This window comes from Myotis myotis, unplaced genomic scaffold (assembly GCF_014108235.1).
Source record: "Myotis myotis isolate mMyoMyo1 unplaced genomic scaffold, mMyoMyo1.p scaffold_m19_p_5, whole genome shotgun sequence".
In the NCBI taxonomy this organism is placed as follows: domain Eukaryota; kingdom Metazoa; phylum Chordata; class Mammalia; order Chiroptera; family Vespertilionidae; genus Myotis; species Myotis myotis.
This window is the reverse complement of record NW_023416357.1, coordinates 99170832-99193201: the sequence shown is the minus strand read 5'-3', so window position 1 is coordinate 99193201 and position 22370 is coordinate 99170832. Positions and strand designations below refer to the sequence as shown.

General features: G+C 42.8%; 1 protein-coding gene across 4 annotated transcripts in view; it reads left to right on the top strand.

The window, feature by feature from the left end:
- RBFOX1 (RNA binding fox-1 homolog 1) overlaps nucleotides 1–22370 on the top strand; it is a 2058026-nt gene that overhangs the window by 22099 nt on the left and 2013557 nt on the right. The gene's annotated exons all lie outside the window — the stretch shown is intronic.

The window sequence follows — 22370 nt, the reverse complement described above, 5'->3', positions numbered from 1 at the left end:
AGCCTCAGTCTCAGAGGGCTGGGAAAGTCTTCCTTAGACAGTCTGGCAGCTCCTCACAAGGTTAAATATAGAGTTATCATATGATCCAGAAATTCCACTCTTAGGTATCTACCCAAGAGGAATGAAAATGTGTCTGCACAAAACGTGTAGGTACATGTATTAGCACTATTCCTAATAGTCAAAAAGTGCAAACAACCCAAATGAGTACCACTGAGGAATGGGTAAATAGAATGTGGGCTGTCCATATGATGGAATATTACTTATTCCATAAAAAGGAATGAGCCATTGATACATATACATACTACAACACGGAAGAACCTTAAAACCATTATGCTGAGTGAAAGAAGCCAGTACAAAAGGCCGCATGTACGGTTCTATTTATATGTAATGTCCGTAACAGGCAAGTCTATAGGGACAGAAAGATTAGTCATTCCCAGGCCCTGTGTGGAGGAAAATGAGAAGTGCCTGCTAGTGGACAGGTTGGTTTTTTTTGGGGGGGGTTGGGATGGGGTGGGTGATAACTATGTACTAAAATTGATTATGGTGATGATTACCCAACTCTGTGCATATACTGAAAACCATTGAATTTTGCACCTTAAATGGGTAAATTGTCAGGTATGTGCATTATACTTCAACTTATATAAAAAATAAAGTCTTCCTTGATGAAATGGCACTGAAGAAGTGTCAGAACAGCATTTGGAGGTGAAGAACAGCACATGTGAAGGCCCTGGGGTAGAAAGGAATGTAGTAAATTTGAGGGACTTCAAAGAGGTTGGTGTGGCTGGAGCCTAGAAGACAAGTGGAAGTATCAGGCAGGAGGCTGGAGAAGGGAGGTGTTGGGCCCTGTAGGTCTCGTGTTAAGGTGTTGGAACCTCACATTAGCTGTGTCACCGGGGCATCCCACTTAACCACCCAGCAGTGAAATACAGGGCTGTCGTAAGGATGCAATGAGATATTCCATGCTCAGTAAACATGTATGCAGTCAAACAAGCAGTTTGTAATGGTGTCAGAGGTGTGGCAGAGCAGTGAATGGATTCCAGAGAGATTTAGGAGGTAAAATCAACAGGTCTTGGCCATTGAATGTGGGTTGGGTGGGCTGGAGGTCTGGGGAGGGAAGGTGGGGACAAAAAGCTTGAATAAACTGCCAAGTGGATCCTCCAGCCTGAGATTACTTGAGGTCTCTGTGAGCAGGCCTGCTGGTGTTTCTGATGAAGCTGTCTAGACTTCGAAATGCCATTTGCAGTATGTTCTTGTAAAGACAGCACCCTCCCCGCGCGCCCCCCTCCCCCCCGCCACCCATGCCCTGAACTTATTAATTCTTTGTTTTAATTCATTGCAGAGGGATGTTCATTTGCTTTTGTGAGAAATACGGAATGCCACCAAGAAAGCATATTAAAATCACTTGGATTGCTGTGGGGGCGTCACATCCATTCAGATTTGTGCCAATGTTATTATTTTTGTCTAAATCCACTTCTGGCCTGTGGTGGAAGGACAGTCAGCGCTCACCTTGCTTTGATTTGCAAGGCCCCAGCAATAAGCAAATTTGGCATTGCCATCCGACTTGTGCAGAGAAAGCAATGTTAAGGGGCGTCTCGATTGGTTTTCCCCGAAATCATTTGGCAGAAATGTTGCTGGGAGCCTCGCTGCTGATTTTCTCTGGTTTAGTATCGCCATGGAAAGTCTGCACTAATGCTCGTCCCTGTTATTGAGCCTCAGGTCCAGTGTGGGCTGTGATTTGCTTTCCCTGTGGGCGACACGACCATATTTTCGATTGAAACCTGATGACAACGGACTCTGGGAGCGGACACTGTCACTTCCCCTAGTTGGGAAGGGAAGCCGGGGTGATTCTAGTTGGCTAAGCACACCAGAGTTGTTTGAGAAAGCTCATTCCTCTTAAATGGACTCTGGGGTGTCCCACTTTGACCTTGGGGCAGCACTTGGGGTTTGTTAGAAGTGGCAAGTCAAGTTTCAGAAGGAATTTGGAAAGTTAGGTTGGGTCATGGCTGGGCTCAAGGCTGACCTCTTTGTACCTCAAGGGAAAAATAGCACTGTTTTTCTTCCCAAATGACATTTCACTGGCTTCCGTGGCCTCCTGGAGCACCCATGAAACATATCAACTGGCTGAGGGTCAAGAGGAGCTAAAAAGTGTCCCTATGCTCTGAGACTGGGGTTGCTCAGCTGCTGGGCACCCACAAATGGTCATCCTCAATGAAATGTCCATCCCTCCCCTGACTGCCTTCTGTAGTTCAGCCTGAACCATGTCCTTGCTTAAACCAGTGGGTCCCAACTTTGGCTGCACCTTGGAATCCCCTGGGAGATTAAAAATCCTGATGTCTCTTTCACTCGGTGTAGTGTTTTTCAAGGTTCATCCGGGTTATAGCCTGCACTGGTGCTTCATCCCTTTTTAAGGCTGGATAATATTTCATCATGTGGATAGACAATGTTTTGTTTATCCTTTCACCCATTGATGGAAATTTGGGTTGTTTACACCTTTTGGTTATTGTGCATATTGTATATGATATGATTCCACTCATGAAATAGTCAATGTGGGCAAATTCATTGAGATAGAGAGCAGCTTAGTGGTTTATAGGAGCTGAAGGGAAGGTGGAATGGGGTGTGTGACTACTTAATGACTGTGAGGTTTTTTCCTGTGGGCATGTGGAGATGTTTTGGAATCATAAGTGTCAATATACCAAATGATACTGAATTGCTTGTACACTCTAAAATGGTGGCTTCTATGTTAAAGACATTTTACCTAACCTAATAAAAATACTGATGTCCATGTTCCATCCCCAGAGGTTCTGAAGCTATTTGTCTGGGGTGTGGAGCTCAGGCCCTGGGATTTGAAAAGCTCTCAAGTTATTCTAAAGTGCTGCAGGGCCAAGCACTCTTGCTTAAGACTCTCCTCCTAATCGATCCTTTCACCTTTGACTTGAATTCACTTTGAGCCTCTAGCATGGTTCTGCTTTCCATTTCCTTCACTTTTTGGGGGGTAATTAAAAATATTTTTATTGATTTCAGAGAGAGGAAGGGAGAGGGATAGAGAGATAGAAACATCAATGATGAGAGGGAATCATTGATTGGCTACCTCCTGCACACCTGCCACTGGGGATCGAGCCCGCAACCCAGGACTTGTATGCATGCATATAAGCATAACCAATGGACACAGACACCGGGCGGGGGGGGGGGGGGTGAGGGTATGAGCGGGGTGGGGTCGGGGGGCAATGGGGGATAAAGACACATATGTAATACCTTAATCAATAAAAAAGAAAAAAGAAAAATAATGAGGAAAACCTACCTCTACCATGTACTAATACATATTAATGATGTCTAATTAAAAGTGTAGCAGTGGTACTGTTCTTAAAACAGCTTGGTACTGGCACAAGAACAGACATATAGATCAATGGAATAGAATAGAGACCCCAGAAATCGACCCAAACCACTATGCCCAATTAATATTCGACAAAGGAGGCAAGAGCATACAATGGAGTCAAAACAGTCTCTTCAATAAATGGTGTTGGGAAAATTGGACAGATACATGCAAAAAGATGAAACTAGACCACCAACTCACACCATACACAAAAATAAACTCAAAATGGATAAAAGACTTAAACGTAAGACAGGAAACCATAAAAATACTAGAGGAATCCACAGGCAGCGAAATCGCAAACATATGCCGAAGGAATTTCTTCTCTGAGAATGCTCCTAGGGCAATGGAAACTAAAGAGAAAATAAACAAATGGGACCTCATCAAAATAAAAAGCTTTTGAACAGCAAAGGAAACCATCAACAAAACAACAAGAAGACCCACTACATGGGAGAACATATTTGCCAATGATACCACAGATAAGGGTTTAATTTCCAACATTTACAGGGATCTCATGAAACTTAACAAAAGGAAGATAAACAATCCAATAAAAAAATGGGCAATGGACCTAGACACTTTTCGAAAGAGGACATACAGAAGGCCGAAAGACATGAAAACATGCTCAAAGTCACTAATTATACGAGAGATGCAAATCAAAACAACAATGCGTTATCATCTCACACCTGTCAGAATGGCTATCATCAACAAATCAACAAACAAGTGTTGTTGAGGATGTGGAGAAAAAGGAACCCTTCTGCACTGCTGGTGGGAATGCAGACTGGTGCAGCCACTGTGGAGAACAGTATGGAGCTACCTCAAAAAACTAAAAATGGAACTCCCATTTGACCCAGTGATCCCACTACTAGGAATATATCCCAAGAAACCAGAAACGCCAGTCAGAAAGGATATATGCACCCATATGTTCATAGCAGCACAATTCACCATAGCTAAGATTTGGAAACAGCCTAAGTGCCCATCACCAGATGAGTGGATTAGAAAACTGTGGTACATCTATACAATGGAATACGATGCTTCAGTAAAAAAAAAAGGAACTCTTGCCTTTTGCAACAGCGTGGATGGAAATGGAGAGCATTATGCTAAGTGAAATAAGCCAGTCAGAGAAAGATAAATACCACATGATCTCACTCATTTGTGGATTATAGAGAACAACATAGACTGATGAAAAGGGACAGATCCAAAGACTGAGAAACAGCGATCAGGCTATCAATCCCCAGAAGGAAAGTAGGGGAGGCGGGGGTAAGGGGAAGAGAGCAACCGAAGGACTTGTATACATGTATATAAGCCAAACCAATGGACATGGACAACAGGGGGATGGGATCGTGAGTGTGCGGGGAGGCGGGGGAGGGGGGGAGGGGGGGAGGTTGGGGGTCAATGGGGGGATGAGGACACATTTGTATTACCTTAATTAATAATAAATAAATAAATAAATAAATAAATAAATAAATAAATAAATAAAAGTGTAGCAGTGGTAAATAAAAAAGGGAAAGAAACTTCATAAACCCAAATCTATGTGGAAATTTGGTATGTAATAAAGATTTCATTTAATCAGTAAAACACACACACACACACACACACACACACACACACACACACCCCAAAAACAAAAAACCAAAAAACAACACACAGCATCTTTACCCAAGTTTGAGATACCTTTGAGAGACTATGTCCCTGGTGGCCTCTGTAATATTGGTCTCTTAGTTCTTTGAGAGACAAGCAAGAGACAGCTTCCCTTCCTGTTTTATAAGTCTACTAGAGGCCCTGTGCACAAAAATCTGTGCACTGGGGGGGGGGGGGTGGAGGGGGGATCCCTCAGCCCGGCCTGTGCCCTCTCGCAGTCTGGGACCCCTCGGGAGATAACGACCTGCTGGCTTAGGCCTGCTCCTGGGTGGCAGAGGGCATGCCCAATCCCTAGGTGCAGCCCCTGGTCAGGCTCAGAGCAGGGCCGATTGGGGAGTTGGGGCGCCGCCCCTGTCATGCACAGAGCAGGGCGGATCGGGAGGTTGCGATGCCACCCTCAGTCACGCTCAGGGTAGGGCCGATTTGGGGTTTGGGGCACCGCCCCCTGTCACACTCAAGGCATGGTCGATGGGGAGTTTGCGGCGTCACCCCCTGTCACGCACAGAGCAGGGCCAATCGGGGGGTTGGGGCTCCGTACCCTGTCACGCACAGAGCAGGGTCAGTCGGGGTTGGGGAGCTCCCCCCTGTCACGCACAGAGCAGGGCCGATCAGGGGGTTGAGGAGCTCCCCCCGTCACTCACAGAGTAGGGCCGATAGGGGAGTTGGGGCACCGCCCCCTGTCACACACAGCAGGGCGGATCAGGAGGTTGGGGCACCGCACCCTGTCACACTCAGGGCAGGGCTGATCAGGGGGTTGGGGCGCCTTCCCCTGTCACGAACAGAGCACGGCGGATAGGGAGGTTGTGGCCCCGCCCCCTGTCACACACAGAGCTGTAGGGCGATCAGGGGGTTTGGTGCTGCCCCCTGTCACGCTGATCCCGGTGCCGGGAGGCATATTACCCTTTTACTATATAGGATAGAGGCCTGGTGCATGGGTGGGGGCCGGCTGGTTTGCCCTGAAGGGTGTCCTGGATCAGGGTGAGGGTCCCCACTGGGGTGCCTGGCCAGCCTGGGTGAGGGGATGATGGCTGTTTGCAGCTGGTCATACACCCTTCAGGGTGGGGGTCCCCACTGGGGTGCCTGGCCAGTCTGGGTGAGGGGCTGAGGCCGTTTTCAGGTTGGTGGGTGACTGAAGCTCCCAACTGCTCCTTTTTTTCTTTTTTCTTTTTTTAATTCTGGGCCCGCTTTAGCTCTGGCTCCAGCTCTGAGGCCTCTGCTGCTGAAAGCAGGTATCTGGTTTGTTTGGGTTCTATATTCGAAACACTGTATCAACTCCAGCTCTGAGATCCCGGCTGGCTGAAAGCAGGTTTCTGGGGTTTTGTTTAGCTTCTATATTTGTAACAATGTTTCAAACTGCAAGCTCAGAGGCCGGCAAGGCAGGCGGGGAACATTGGTTTCCTCCGTCACTGAAGCAAGCAAGCCTCATGTTAGCTTCAAGCTGCCTGGCTGCTGGCCGCCATCTTGGCTGGCAGTTAATTTGCATATCACCCTGATTAGCCAATGGGAAGGATAGCGGATGTACAGCTAATTACCATGTTTCTCTTTTATTAGATAGGATATCTTTGCTGCATCCCAGTTTCTACTTGAGAGTAGTTTACATATCCAATACTCAGTCTATTTAATGAGAAAATATGTTAATGCTTCCAGCCAGATATTATGGTTGGTTTCAGGGCTGATGTGAAATCAATAACACACATCCCCTGGTCTTCAGGGAGCTCAGAGTTCAAGGGAGGAATTTAGACTTGTGGCTACTCTTTCTCACTTTGGGACAGAATATTGCTCGTTGCAAGCAAGGAGCTTTTAGGTGGACCAGATGCTGATTATAGCTGATACACAGACTTAGATAATAATTCAGTTACAATGTGATAAAGTTATCCCCTCTTGATTCTTTCTCATCTTTATGACTATGTTAAGAATAAACTCTATCAGGTGCTACTATATTGTAAAGACTTTGTATTCTCCCTCTTAAACCCAGTTATTTGGGTTTTAAGTAATTTTCAGTATAGAGGTCTTATAAATCTTTCTTTCAGATTTATTCCTAGTTATTTGATGTCTTTTGATACAATTTTAGAAAATATATTTAAAAATTTTATTTTCCAATTTTTTATTGCTAGTATATAAAATTTTGACTTCTATATATTAACCTTGTATCTAGAAATATTGCTAAACTCATTAATTCTGGTTAGCTTTCTGTAGCTTTCATAGGTTTTTCTGTGTACACAATCATGTAATTGCAAATAATGACAGTTTTACTTCTTTTCCAGTGATATTTATGATTTCATTTATTTTTCTTACCTTATAAAACTAACTAGGACTTCTAGTAAAATGTTGAATAGAAATGGTGATAGTGGACATTTTTGCCTTATTACTGATCATAAGGGAAAACATTTATTGTTTCACCATTAAATGATAGCTAGAGGTTTTCTAACAGGTGCTTTTTATTAGATTGAAGAAGTTTCTTTCCATTTCTAGTTAGATGAGGGTTTTTAAAAATAATCATGAATGGTTGTTAAATTTTGTCAAATGTTTTTCCTGCGTCCATTGAAAGCAATTATATGCTTTTTCTTAGTTTTTTTCAATGTAATGTGATGAATTACACTAATTGCTTTTTGAATGTTGAACCAATTTTGCATTCCTGAGATAAACCTCATTTGGTCTTGTTGTATTAGCCTTTATATACAATACTGGGTTTAATTTGCAAATATTTTATTTGGAATTTTTCCATCAGTATTCATGAAGAATATTGGTATGTGATTTTTTTGTTTGTTTGTGTGTACCCGGCCTCATAAAATGAGTTGGAAGAGTTTCTCTCTATTATATTCTGAAATAATAGATGCGGACTTGTTCTAAAATAGATGCAGACTTGTTCAACAGGAAGGGAGCAAGCTATCTCTTGCTCTTCTTGTGAAGAACAAAGAGACCAATATTACAGAGGCCACCAGGGACATAGTCCCTTAAAGATATCTCAAACTTTCTTTTTTAAATGTTTGATAGAAGTTACCAGTGAAGACATCTGGGACTGGGCTTTTCTTTGTGGAAAATATTAAATTATGAATTCAATTTATTTAGTAGCTATAGGGTTATTCATCTTTTCTAATTCTTCTGTTTTTCAATTTTGGTATTTGTATATTTCAAGGAATTTATCCATTCTATCTAGGTTGTTGAATTTATTGACACAATGTTGTTCATTTTATCTCATTATATTTTTTTAGTATCTATATGATCTGTACTGATATTACCTCCTTAATTTTTGATATTGGTAATTTGTGTTTTTTTTCTCCCTCTCTTTTCTTTGATTACTCTTGTTAGATTTGTCTATGGTAGATAACCTCTAAAGTGGCTTCCAATCATCTCTGCTTCTTTTTGTAAAATATGTTTTTATTGACTTTAGAGAGAGAGGAAGAGAGAAGAAGAGAGAGAGAGAGAGAGAGAGAGAGAGAGAGAGAGAGAGATCTATGTGAGAGAGAAACATTGATTGTCTGCTTCCCATTGCGTGGGAATTGAACCCCAAACCCTTTTGATGTATGGGACAATGCTCCAGCGATCTGAGCAACCAGCCAGGGATGTCTCTGCATCTTGATCTTCATACCCTTGTCTAATACCCTCCACTTGGGTACATCACTTTTAATGAACAGATATGGAAAAAGTGATGGGATGTTACAAAATAACTCTGGCTTCCATCTTGCACATCATTTTTTTCTCTCTCTTGCTTATGTTTCTTATAAATAACATATGGTTTAATCTTGCTGTTTAGCTCAAACTATCAATCTGTGCCTTTTACATGGAGTGTTTAAGCCATTTACAGTTAATGTAATTACTGATATGATTGGGTTTAAGTCTCCTATCTTGGTTTTTATCTTCTATTTGTAGCCTCTGTCCTTTGTTCCATTTCTTCTTTCCCATCTTCTTTTGGCCATATTATATTATTCTCTCTGTGTGCTTTTTGAAGTGTCCTTTTGGCCGATGTAGAAAATTTCAAGTTAGAAAATAATCTTTATTATTTTTGATTCAGAAAAAAATTGTCTTAAGCTTAGATTCAGAGACACTGCTGGTCTAGACTAGAGAGGATGCTTCATTAATACAAGCATCATGGTGTTGATATATCCCCACAGCACAGGGCACATTGGATGTCATTCTTGCTCTCCCTGGGGTTTGCTGTCAGGCTGTAGAATGTGAGCCACATTGGCAGAGGATTACATGTAGACGGGGCTCAGTCTGTGGTAAATGCTCGTCTTTCGGAGTGTGCATTTCACTTCCATGGTCAAGCTATGTCTCTCTCCAGGGGCTGCTAGACTTCAGCTTGCTGTCACCTCTCTCTCCATCACAGCTGCTTCTTTCAGTTTGATAAGTGACAGGGAACATTCTGAAACCTGAAGAAAAGCTGTTTGTGGGAGTCACAGACACTAGTGTTTTAGATAAACTTTAGACATGCTTCTGACTTTGAAGGATTTGGTTCCAAACAATGCCTTAGTCCCCTCCCTTACCCCACACCATGGTGCGTATTTTAGGAAAAAGGAGCCATGCCTTATAGGTATTGAATTATCTTTCACTCCATTTCTTTCCATTTTTATTTTGTTTATGACTTAAATTAATTCTGGATTTCATAGGAGTACCTGGACTCCTATGAAAATTCCAATAAAGCAAAAATGATTAAAATTGGATTGCTCGTAGAAACTGAGATGCTGTTTTTTCCCTTGAGCTAAGTTCAGCATCTAAATAAGGGGGGCGGGCAGGAGGCCCAAACCCTGCATATAAGCCTTTTAAATAAAGCACAGTGGGGATAGCTCAGTTTGGATCCATAAATACAAAACAGGAAAACTTAAAAGGGACTTTTCTCTACAGTTTAAAAGAAATCCAATATGAGATTATAGATTTGATCATAACCTAATTTTTCATTTCCATGTGAACTTTAATTTTACTTAAAATTTCTTCTGACAAATCTCCAAAGGAATATTTAAGTGACACGGCATAATGCTGGCAGATTATTCATATATCAGCCCTTAGGCTATCGAGGAAGGCTTCATCATCTCACAGTGAATTTTATTGGAATCCGTAGCTCACAAAATATTGCTTTCTGACAGTCCCTGCACAGTAGAATTTAAAGGCTTAAGTTTTGGGAGAATTTACACATTGGTAGCATTCTCCACAACATCTTTTAGGAACATTAAATCAGCAGGCTCCCCAGTGATACTCCTGTGGAAAGGTGTTAGACAATCCCCTTACATTTATCTGTAGGTAGGTGTGTGGGGCTTGGAACAGCCCTTGTTCCTCTCACTCTTTTAATCTGATTGGGTGAGTGGAAGGCAGCCCCATGTATCCTTCTGTCCAGTGCACTTTCCAAGGGGAGATCAATTTGTCTCAGCGAGGTAAACATGAATGTGAAATCCCATTCCAGGGCTGCTGCAAAGACCTAACTGTGCTTTGTTCATTTGTTCGTTCATTTATTTATTCATTCATTCACTTATTCATCAAACAAATATTTGTTAAGCACCTACTATTGCCAGACACTCTTCTAAGTCTTGGGGACATAGTGGTGAATAAATCAGACATTGTTGCTCCCTCATAGAGCACACGGGCTAGCAGAGAAGACAGAAATTAAACCCACATCAATCCATCATAGCTGGTGATGAGAACTATGAAGAAAATAGCACCCCAGGGGAAGACACATTTCAGCTCAGACCTGGAGGATGGGTGCAAGTTCACCAGGAGAAGGGATTTGCATTTACCTTATTCCCAGTGATTTTGAATTTCTTCCTGGGGTTATTAGAAACTTGGATCTGGTTTCATGAAATTGGCCTCTTCATGTCTTTTCCCTGTTTTTCAATGAGTTGTCTCTTGCTTATTGATTTGGAGGAGTTTTACTTTCCCCTCTGGAGGTTTTATTTATTTATTTAAATTTTATTTTATTTTATTGTTTAAGGTATTACAAATAGTAGTACATATGTCTCCCCTCCCCCCTCCTGCCCACTGACCGCCCCCCACCCCCAGGCATCCCCTACCCCCCGTAGGTTTTAATCCACATGCAGTTTGTGTGCTGTTCTTGAGGTAGGCTTGCAAGGGGGCTGGGGCTGAGCGATAACTGCCCTGTGTGAGGGGGTCTAAATTGCTGGCCTAACAGAATGATGGTTTGGTCAGATCAGTCTGTGACCAAGTGAGTGTGATGCATTTTCGAGTCTGCATGGGGCCTGTTTTTCCTGCTACACTGAATTACAGAGCTGAGGCTCATATTGAAAAGAAATCAAGTTTTCTTATTCTGAACCGTGCACTGCATGGGCTTCTATTGTGATCAGCAAAATCCTAGTGAGTATCCTTCCTTTGGAGTCTCTGAAACACCTGGCTTCTGTCTTTCACAGGCAGGGGGAAGGGGGTGCTTTCTTCAATGGAGGGTAACTGATGGTGAAGCTGATAGTAAACACTGGGTGCTGTTTTTCTCCTCAACTCTGTATCTCTACATGTTTCCCGTGACTTCTTTAAAGAGAATGTTTTACTCCAATGATTAGCAAGACAAAGCAGCTTTCAGAAGCCTGGTGTTGGGAATCTGTGAAATTTTATTAAATCTTCCTTCTTCATATTTCTTGTCCTTGCAGGAAATTTCTTGTGAAAATAAAGTCCAGAGAAGAAGAAATGGGAAATCCCATTTCACTGTTCCTTCTGGATTTGTCAGAAATACCCTGAGCAGGAAAAGCAAACACCTGTGATGCCATCCCCTCCCACTGTGCACTGTGCAGACATCACTAATCAAACCTAGCCCCTGTTCTGGTGAAATCTTCAGGATCCATGCAGCACTCTAGGAATTATTGTCAAAGAGCTGGAGTGGGCATGTAAATGGAAATATCTTTGCCTTCCCTCTCTAGAATTCTTTCCCTCTTACTTTCTTACTCTAGCTGGTCCCCCTGAATCATTTTAGCCTAGAATTTTCCAAGAAACACTAATCTGACAAAAGAGTGTTGAGGTCAAACAAATTTAGGAAATGCTATACACTGACATCAGTAAAGGCTCTCTGTGTCACTGGAGTGAAGCAATGTGCAGAATTTGGTTGAATTTTAAAAAATAGCACCTATTGACATCCTAAGAAACATGGAGTTTGCTACCAGAAATGGTGCTCTATTTATTCATCAATAAAAGAGATGTTTATTGGGCACCTACTCTGCACTAAATATTATTCTAGGTGAGAGGTTCTCTAGAGAAAAATAAAGCAGAGAAGGTGGATAGTAGGCTGCAAGGTTGAGGGGTTTCGATGTCAGTAAGCTGGCCAGGGATGAAAGAATGATGTCTGAACATGGAGCAGATGAGGGAGTGAGACATGTTGATAACAGGGAGAGATGTGCTGGACAGAGAGAGTAGCAGGTGCAAAGGCCCCAAGACGAGAGCACTTTGGTTGTGTTCAAGAAGAGCAGTGGGGCTAGTGTGGCTTTGGTGGACAGAAGATGGGAGAGTAGTAGGTGAGGAGGGTTGGAAGGCTGCTGAGGGACTTGTTAGCTGTTGAACGATCTTTGGCTTGGCGGGGTTTGAACATAGAAATGGCATTATTTGATTTCCACTTTAGAGTTCAGAATAGTTTGAGGTTGACAGGGAATTCAATGAGAAGGCTATTGCAATAATCGAGGAGGGGGATGATGGTGGCTTAGGCCAGTGAAGATGGTGAGCAGCGATAGTAAAATTCTGAATGGATTTTGGAGGTGGGATTTCCTGACAGATGGTTGTGAAATGGTGTGCTAATAACAGAGGTGTCAAGGGTGCCTCCAGGGTTTTGGCCTGAACAATTGAGGATGGAGTCATTAGTTGAGATAAGGAAGAATTAGGGAGCAACAAGGTTTTTTCTGGGGCGGTGAGGGAGAGGATTGGATTGGGAGGATATTAGGAGTTCATCTACGACATATTAAGTTTGAGATTCCTGTTAAATATGCAAGTGGAGGTGTTGAGAGGCAGACTCTGGAGTTATACTGTTTGGTTTTGAATCCCACCTCTACTATCACTTTTCAGCTGAGTGACTTTGGGCAAATTACTTAGCCTCTCTGTGTCTTATTTTCCATCTGTAAAATGAGATAATGATAGTCCCTACCTCGTAGGGTTATTAGGAGGTATAATTAAGTTAGTATATGTAGGATGCCTAGAATGATTCCTGCATGCAGTAAGTGCTAAATGTTTGCTGTTGCTGTTGTTACTGTATATACAAATCTGGCTCATGCTCTATGTCTTGGTGATGGGCAGCCACTTAAAAATATTTTTATTGATTTTATAGAGAGAGGAAGGTAAAGGGAGAGTTAGAAACATGGATGAGAATTATCCATTGGCTGCCTCCTACATGCCCCCTACTGGGGATCAAGGTTGCAACCTGGTGAAGGTACCCTGACCAGGAATTCAACCTGTGACATCTTGGTGCATGGGACAACGCTCAACCAACTGAGCCACACCTGCTGGATGGGCAGCCATTTTTATTAATATGTTTTAATTGATTGTTTTAGAGAGTGAGGAAGGGAGATGGAGAGATAGAAACACCAATGATAGAGAAACAGTGATTGGCTGCCTCCTGCGTACCCCCTACTGGGGATCAAGCCTGCAACTGGGCATGCGCCCTGACTGGGAATTTGAACCATGACATCCTGGTTCATAGGTTGACATTCAACCACCGAGCCACACTAGCTGGGCATGGGCAGCGGGTTTTAACCAGGGAGTTACACTTATGTTTTAGAAGGATCAGTAAAGAAGATTTAGAACCTTTGCTGATGCAGATAGCAGCTCCTACCGGTTCCCAGACACTCCTTTTCAAGGGGAGGGACCTTGTAGACTTCTGCTGACCAGAGATTTATAAAAAAAGATTAAGTTAGATGCATAGCAATGCTTGGCAGAGGAAGGTAAGGGTCACTTCCGGGAGAGCATGCCTTTTCTGGCCCGCCTTTTTCCACCCGATCCTTTATAACTCTGTGTCTGCTGCAGCCTCCATCTGTCTGCTCTACCCTCTGCAAGACCTCAGGGCAAAGTATCAGATCACCGCTGGGGCGGAACCAGCTTTATTTAATCTTCCATATTCTTTGCTATCATCAGGGTGTGCAGGAATAATTTGGTATAAAGCGAGAAGAATCATTTCTAGAAGCAGCAGCCACTGGGAGTGAGGCTTATTTTGCCTCTCCCATGGCTGCATCTCAGCAAAACCTGGGCAATTTCGGTTGGCTGGTTGGAGCAGAAATATGAAATTAGTATTTTCACTTCCACATAAGCTGCTCAGTGAAAAAAATTGGCTGTTCCTGGGGCTTGGTTACTCACTTATTAAATTTCAGTCGGTGGGTCTCCAGGCTAGCCACTGTCATTACTGTGCTTGTGTTTCATGCCTGGCAGGGTCGAGGGTAGCATTTGATAAGTTCCCTTTCTGTGCTCAGATCAGGATATGTTTCTGGGCACTCAGGTGTGCAGACCTTTTCTCTCTTCTCTTTAATCCGTTTTGCATCTACCTGCCCACTATCTTCTACACTCCCAATTCCCCTCCCTGCTGTCTTTCCCATGCCCCCACTTAAAAAAATAACAAAAATAACACATGCCTGTGGTAGAACAAAACAGCAGAGAAGTTTATAGAAGAAAATGAATAATACTCCCTTCTCTTATTACTCCACCCTTTTCTGAGGGCATTTCTTCCCCACCCGCTTAGGAATGGGGAGTGTTCTATTCCAGGCTTGTTGATGGATGTACTAATACATACCTGATCTCAGACCCAGAGAGTCATGCAGCATGCACACATACACATGTGCCTAAGAATCTTAAACTACATTTAATTTAAAATCATCATTCTTGTGGTTAAAAAGAAAGCATTATGGAAAAGCATGTAATAGAAAAATAAAATCACTTTCTATAGTTGTTGACGCCCCAGAGGCAATAATTTTGAATTGTTTAGCTTTAGTCTCCCAGTGGTTCAAAAATATGTATGTATCATGGTTCTTGATTAATCAACTTCAGTTATTATTAATTCAGATTTTTGGCTGTGATAGATGAGATTTAACTTTATCTCCATCTCATACTTCCCTTCCCTCAACCTCGACAGATTTATTTTTTTGTTATATTTAGTAAAATTAATGAGTAGAGTTTACATGATTTTGGCTATGTAAATATTGTGCTTTTCAGAGTCAATAGTTCTAAGATGACATTTTAGCTCTTTTTTTAAAATTCTGTAGTTTATAGTTGCCTTCCCACTCTCCCTCCTTTGAACTAGTTGCCTTTATTGTGTCTTAAATTTTTTTCAAGATTTTTCTTATATTATGTTTATGGTTAAAGTTTTCCTCTTTTATTTTTTCTGAAGACACCCCTCTCAGGTCCTCACTGGTACTATCTACACTGCACAGCTGTAATTGTAGGTCTTCCCTGCTGGATGCAGGGGTTTCACTGGCTCTTTGTTTTCAGGTCTAAGGCTCTCTGAGCTTCTTGAGGGCAAATTGGCTTCTTCCTTGGCCGATGCCTCTCCTTTCTCATGTTATCTCTGCTGGAGTTTCTTCTACCCTGCTTCCTGTTACCTCTTCCTCAGCTACACTCCAGGGATTTATTAAAATCTGTCTTTAACAGATGATTCCCTCTTTTTTCTTTTAAATCTTGTATGTCTGTCCATGGTTTTAAAAATCCCTTTATATCACCATAATGAGTTTTTAAGAGAAGATAAATGCATGTACATGGTCTTCCATTTGAATCAGAAGTCCCACTTAGGGTTTCACAAAAAGTCTCCCTCAACTTCTATTTCTCTGTCTCTTTCTCTCTGTTATTATTTTTCACTTAGATATATGTAATGATTGATGGCAGTGCTCTCAGACAGAACTAAATAGAACGGAGTGCTTGCGCTCCATAGTGAGTAACATCAGAGCTAATTCATCCTGAAAGTTATCTAGGGGTTCATAATGCTTTGTCATGTATCTGAGCCATCTAAAATTTGGTAATATCATTCAGTATTTTTTAATGATTATATATGTGATGAAACATAGGAAAATCAGTGTTATTAAATGATACCATATGTGCGTAGATAGTCACAGACATAATACCATAGCTAATCTGATTCCTAGAGACTGTGTTTAGCGTGGCTGGTATGGCTCAGTGGTTGAGCATCAACTCATGAACCAAGAGGTCACGGTTCCAGTGCCTGTCAGGGTACATGCCCAGGTTGCAGGCTCGCTCCCCAGTAGGGGGCATGCAGGAGACCACCTATCAGTGCTATCTTCTCTCATCATTGATGTTTCTATCTCTTCCTCTCTGAAATAAATAAATCGTGTGTGTGTGTGTGTGTGTGTGTGTGTGTGTGTATAAAGACTGTATTTACCTGACTGACTGTTTTACATGTGTCATGGGCATCTTTCTTTAAGTCATTTTTGAATTTAAACTGGAGCCAGAGCTTCTCCTGGTCCTATGACTTTGAGGGAGCTCTGCTTACTTTGAGCAGACAGGGAGCCTGAAAACCATAGATATGCTGTTCCTATTTTTCTCTTAAAATTCAGCTCTAATATCACCTCCTCCCTAGATCTTTTCCACTCTGCCCAGGCCCGGGCTGCAGAATGTAGAGGTGAAAAATGTGGACTATGGGATTAGACAGACTTGTGTTAGAATCCCAGCATCAACATTTTCCAGGTACAGTGAACGTTATTCAGCATCTTTTGTTTCTGTGTCCTTACCGGTATAATGAGGGGGAAATCGCACCTGTCACTGTGGTTTTGGCTGGACTGGAGATTTGTGGGTAGAGACCACAGTCACAAAGTGCACATATGGCTAAAGTCAATTCTCGAGGGGGGTGGTGGTGGTGCTGGTGCTGAGCTTGGATGACACTCTAAATAGTACAATCTTACTAGACCTGAGAAATTAATTTATTGTGCCATCATCTATCTTTTCTTTCTTTTTTAATATCCAGGGTTTGCATTATTATTATTATTATTATTATTTTTACACACACACACACAAACCTTTTATTTATATCAAAGAGGTGCTTCAGAGCAATGGGAGAGGATACTTCTCAGTATATGCCAGGAGTTCACTAGTTAATATTGGAAAAACATTTATCTTGACTCTTACATTACATGATAAACCTAAAATTAATTCCAGCTGGATTTTAGATTTAAATGTAAAAATTTAAAATAATAACATTTCTTATAGATAATATAGAATATGTTCATGACCTTGGGGTGAGCAAAGATTTCTTAGAACAAAGTATACTAACCATAAAGAAATATTGATAAATTGGGTTTTATTGAAATTAAGATCCTCTGTTTATCAAAAGACACCTTTAAGAGAAGAAAAAAGGCAGGCACAGAGAGAGGATAAGCATTTGCCATATATATTATCTGACAGAAGACTTACATTTAAGATATGTAACCAATTCCCATAAATCATTTAGAAAGAGACAGCTAATCCATGGGGGAAAAATGGTGCAGATTTAAGGAGGCACTTCACAGAAAAGATAACCAAATCAAGATATGTATGTCTGAAAAGGCACTCCACACGGCTGCTTGTGAGGAAAATGCAAATGAAACCACCACGAGATACTACTATACATACACCTCACGGCGAAAATAAAAAAAAGTGACCAGACCAAGGATGTGGAGCAACTGGAATTCTTATTCATGGCTGTGGTGCTGTTAAAACAATTTTTTGTATACTCTTTGGTGGTTTGCATTATTTTTCAGAAGGAACCTACACAGACAAACTATACCAATAATAGGGAGTAATTACAGAGACTATGCCCCTCCTTGTCATCGGTCCAGCTTCAGCAAACCCACTGCTCACAGGAAGTGGTTCTGATGCTGCTCCCTCTCTAGACTCCCTGGGTACCTGCTCCTTACCACAGCGCTGTAATAACTTGTGGTCACATTTGCCCTCCCCCATAAACCACGAGCCCTGTAAGGGCAGGGACCATAGTCTGTTACCTCTGGGAGACAGTAAGTGTTAAGGAACTACATGAATGAAACCCCATGTGATTGACACAAAGGGTCAGTTTGTTATTTCATTACATAAAATATAGCCAGGTAGATTTTACTGACACGGAAAGTATGTTTAGGATATTCCATTAAGTAGTACAGGCCATCTGTTATGAGTGGAATTTACTTTGAGTGGGAGGAGGAGTTTTTTGAGGCACATCTCAGAATATAGAGGTAGCATTCTTCCAGGGCTGATGAAACTTAGGGTGGATTTTCTTATTGGAAAGACCTGACTTAAATTATAAATGATATGGGATACACTAGATCAGTGGTTCTCAACCTCTGGCCCTTTAAATACAGTTCCTCATGTTGTGACCCAACCATAAAATTATTTTCGTTGCTACTTCATAACTGTAATGTTGCTACTGTTATGAATTGTAATGTAAATATCTGATATGCAGGATGGTCTTAGGCGACCCCTGTGAAAGGGTCGTTCGACCGCCAAAGGGGTCGCGACCCACAGGTTGAGAACCACTGCACTAGATCGACATAGAGGGCTCTGGGCGCTCCCCAGAGAGAAACATGCTATCCTTTACAGTGGCTGACACTGAGCTTCAAGGAGGGACCCATGTGGACCTGCAGAGATGTTTTGAACTTGGTAAGGTCCTGTTCTGTGAAACACAGAAAACTAAAGAGTGTTTTCAGATACAAGCCCAGAGTAGGGAGGTCCAACAGCAGACACTGCCAGTTGCAGGATGGGATTTGCAATCTTGCCACTTCTCGCATGAGCAACTCTGTTTAGCATGCTCCAGCCAGAGGAGCATCAGGCATTTATTTGTTTAATGATGTTTAGTGCTTTTCCCCAGGCGTGTCAGGGAGCATGGGTGGCCCAGTGAGGAGATGCGTTTCCATTTTATGCCAGGTGCTTAGCCTGCTTTCCACGAACTGTTTGATTTAGTCTCCATAGCCACCTTGAAAGGCACATACTGGTGTCTCCTCTTCAGAGATGAGGGAATTAAGGCAGGGGCAGCAATACTAATTGCTCAAAAACATGCACTGCCATTGGCATAATTTGAACACGGGTCTGTTACTCCATTCACTGCAATACACGAGGCTGCCTCCTCCTCCCTGCAGTCTTCTGGGGTGGCCCCACATTGTGGCAATTGAAGTGGGGACGAGGACCAGGTGATAAGGCTGCCTGGGTATGGCTGTCCCCATAGCACTGTGAATCTCAGCTTTAGTGCCATTCTTGTTTTGGGGGAGATTAGCGTGGTTCTCACCTTATCCACCAGGCCCTTTCCTACAGAACCAATAGGGGTGCTAAATATGGACCCACGGGGCCCAAGATGACCCAGGTTGGGTGGGTTTTAGAGATTGGGGATAGGTGATAATGGTCTGAGGTTCCGTGAAATGTATAGAACATTTTGGATGTGTTTTTTCTAAGGCCACCATCTGTCCAGGTGAAATGTCTTAAGTCAGAATTAGCATTTCCATCTTTAATTCCACCATTATTGCCCCATAGGCTGCATAATCACTGGTGATTAAATGAAGGCAGAGGGATGTGCTTAGAATTCCTATCTGCCAGGACCTATGTAAACAGTGGTAAATGGCACTGCTGTGATTTTTCTCAATGCCCATGAGTTGAAATGACTAGGGTTTCTTAGAGCAGTGCCTGGAGAGTGGTGTTGTGTAGCTGGGCCTGAGCTGCCTCTGCAGGTGTTCTGTGCCGATGACTTCTCTCCACCTCAGGGGCTGGATGGTGGCAGGGAACAAGAGTCCCAGTGAAACCTGACATTTGTTTAGTAGGGACTTCGTTTGTTAAGTGCAGTGAGTGCTTTTTGCAGTTAATGCAAGGCCTTTTAAAGTTGCTTTGCCGGGGAGCTTGTTCTTCAAGAACACCCATGATTTCAGTCCTGCGTTGTTCCTTTTGGTAGACAGGCTGAGGGCTGGGACCTGCTGCCTTTCCCCTGAGGCCATATATGGTGGTCACACTGGGATGCACAACAGTCTGTGTCAGTGATGGCGAACCTTTTGAGCTCAGCGTGTCAGCATTTTGAAAAATCCTAACTTAACTCTGGTGCTGTGTCACATGTAGAAATTTTTTGATATTTGCAACCATAGTAAAACAAAGACTTATATTTTTGATATTTATTTTATATATTTAAATGCCATTTAACAAAGAAAAATCAACCAAAAAAATGAGTTCGCGTGTCACCTCTGACACGCGTGTCATAGGTTCGCCATCACTGGTCTATGTCCTCACATCACACCTTCAGAAGCATCCTGAAGACAGAGTACAGAGAAGTCCCATCATACATACTCATGCACCTGAATTTGGAGAGTCACCTGTGGGTGGACAAAGCAGAATTTGGTGACAGATGCTATCTGGCCCCTGTGGTCTCAAGTCCTACCCTTTCATAGGTTCTCTAGTCACCAGAGATGTCCCACTGTTCCTCTTGCTATATCTATTGCAGCCACACTGGCTGCCTTTCCACTCCTAGACTGACCCCCCTCGACCCCCTTGCACATGCCACCCTTTGCAAGGAATGCTGTCTCTACCCAGTTAACTCCTATTCATTCTTTACATCTCAAGTCAAGTGTAACTTCCTTAAAGACACTTTCTCTTGCTCTCTCCTGTTTTTCAGGCATCATATTGCTTTTTTCTTAAAAAAAAAAAACAAACTTGAAAAAATTGTGATAAAATATATAACATAAACTTTGCAATTTGAACCATTTTAAGTGTAAAGTAGCATTAAGTACATTACACAGTTGTGCAACCATCACCACTATTTATTTCCAAAAATTTTTTCATCACCCCAAATAGAAACTCCATACCCATTAAGCAATAACTGCCCTTTCCTCTCTCCCCTCAGGGCTCAGCAGCCTCTACTCTACTTTCTGCCTCTAAAAATTGCTTTTTAAGAGGCAGGAGATGGCTGGTCAGTGAAGGCAGCCCCAGGCTTCTGATATAAAAGAGAAGAGTCTTGTTCTGGGAAACTCACATGGATACCTGTAGGTTTGGATTCCAGCTAAGATGCTTTAACCATGTTATTCTCACAGACTGATATTAAATCTGGCCAGCACTCCTAAATTCGGCCTCACATTTTCCCACTCAGGGTAAGCATGCCCTGCCCCCCTCCTCCTTTTCCGTTGTGGAGCATTTGAAATTATTTAGTTGGAAATAATAGAAACCACTTTGTGTTAACTTAAGCCAAAAAGGAGACTTTATTTTCTGGAGACTGAAGTTCCTCAATGTGGTAGAATTCCAAGATGTTCCCTCAAGATTCCTGCCCCTGCTGTACATGCACCGTCTCCCAGTTATTCAAACATGAATCTAGTCACTGCAGTAAAGGGATTTTGCAGATGTAACTAAAGTTCCAAATCAGTTGGCCTTGAGATAGGGAGGTTATCAGGTGGGCCCGACCCACACGAACCCTCTGAAGCAAAGAGCCTTCTCTGGTTGCGAAGGGTAGTCAAGATTTGAAGCACGTGAAAGACTTGGCCCACTGTTGCTGGCGTGAGGTAGAGATGGCCACATGGCCACAATGCAAGTGATCTACCGGAACCGAGCGTGGCCCCGGGAGGACAGTGAACAAGAAACTGCATTTTGCCAACAACAAGAATGAGCTCGGCACTCAGCCTGGCTGACACCTTGATTTCAGCCTTGAGCAGAGACCCCCATCATGCTATGCCAGCCTTCGGACCTACATGACTGAGAGCGAATAAATGGGTGTTGTTTTGAGCCACTGCATTTGTGGTAACTTGTTATGTGGCAATAAAAATATACACTCCTGGATTCCAGGGCGAGAATGCAGCTGGGCCTCTGAAAGAGATTAGAACTGGGGGTTAGAAAATGCTCAGGGTCCTGGCATCTTCCCCCTCGTCTCTCATCTGTGCCTCTAGATACCTGCTTTATCTTCCTTCTCTGCAGACTGGCTGTTCTGTTTCCTGCCCACATGAAGGAATGTGGGGTCCACAGCCCCCGAGTGTGCAGGGTACAGTCTGCGTTGCCCTCGCAGATGTTTGGGCTGTCTGTCTATCCCAATTCTGGATACCCAAGGAGAGAGACTGATTGGTACAGCTCAGGTTAACTATGGACCCCAGGTCCAGTTAGCTGTGGAAAGTGTGTGTGTGTGTGTGTGTGTGGGGGGGGGACTTGATGTAAAAATGGGACTTATACAGAGGGGCCCACCTCTGTAGAATAGGGGTATTGTTTCCAGAGAAAGGGGCTCATTGTGAGCCAGGTGGCCACTCCCAAATTATCCACAGCCCCTGAAGATTGCTCTTGAATTTCCTTTGGTTTCCAGCCCTATCCCAGTAGGCTCTGAGCATTTGCTTCCTCACTGGCTTTTTCATTTCCTTCTTTTCCAAGCCATGCTAGGGCTTTTTAAAAAAATCCCTAAACTATGATCTCCCATCTGGGAGTCCTAGGAACCCTCCTAGAGACATGCTTATTGGGCACCAGTTCTGGGTCAGGCTCTTTGCTGGGT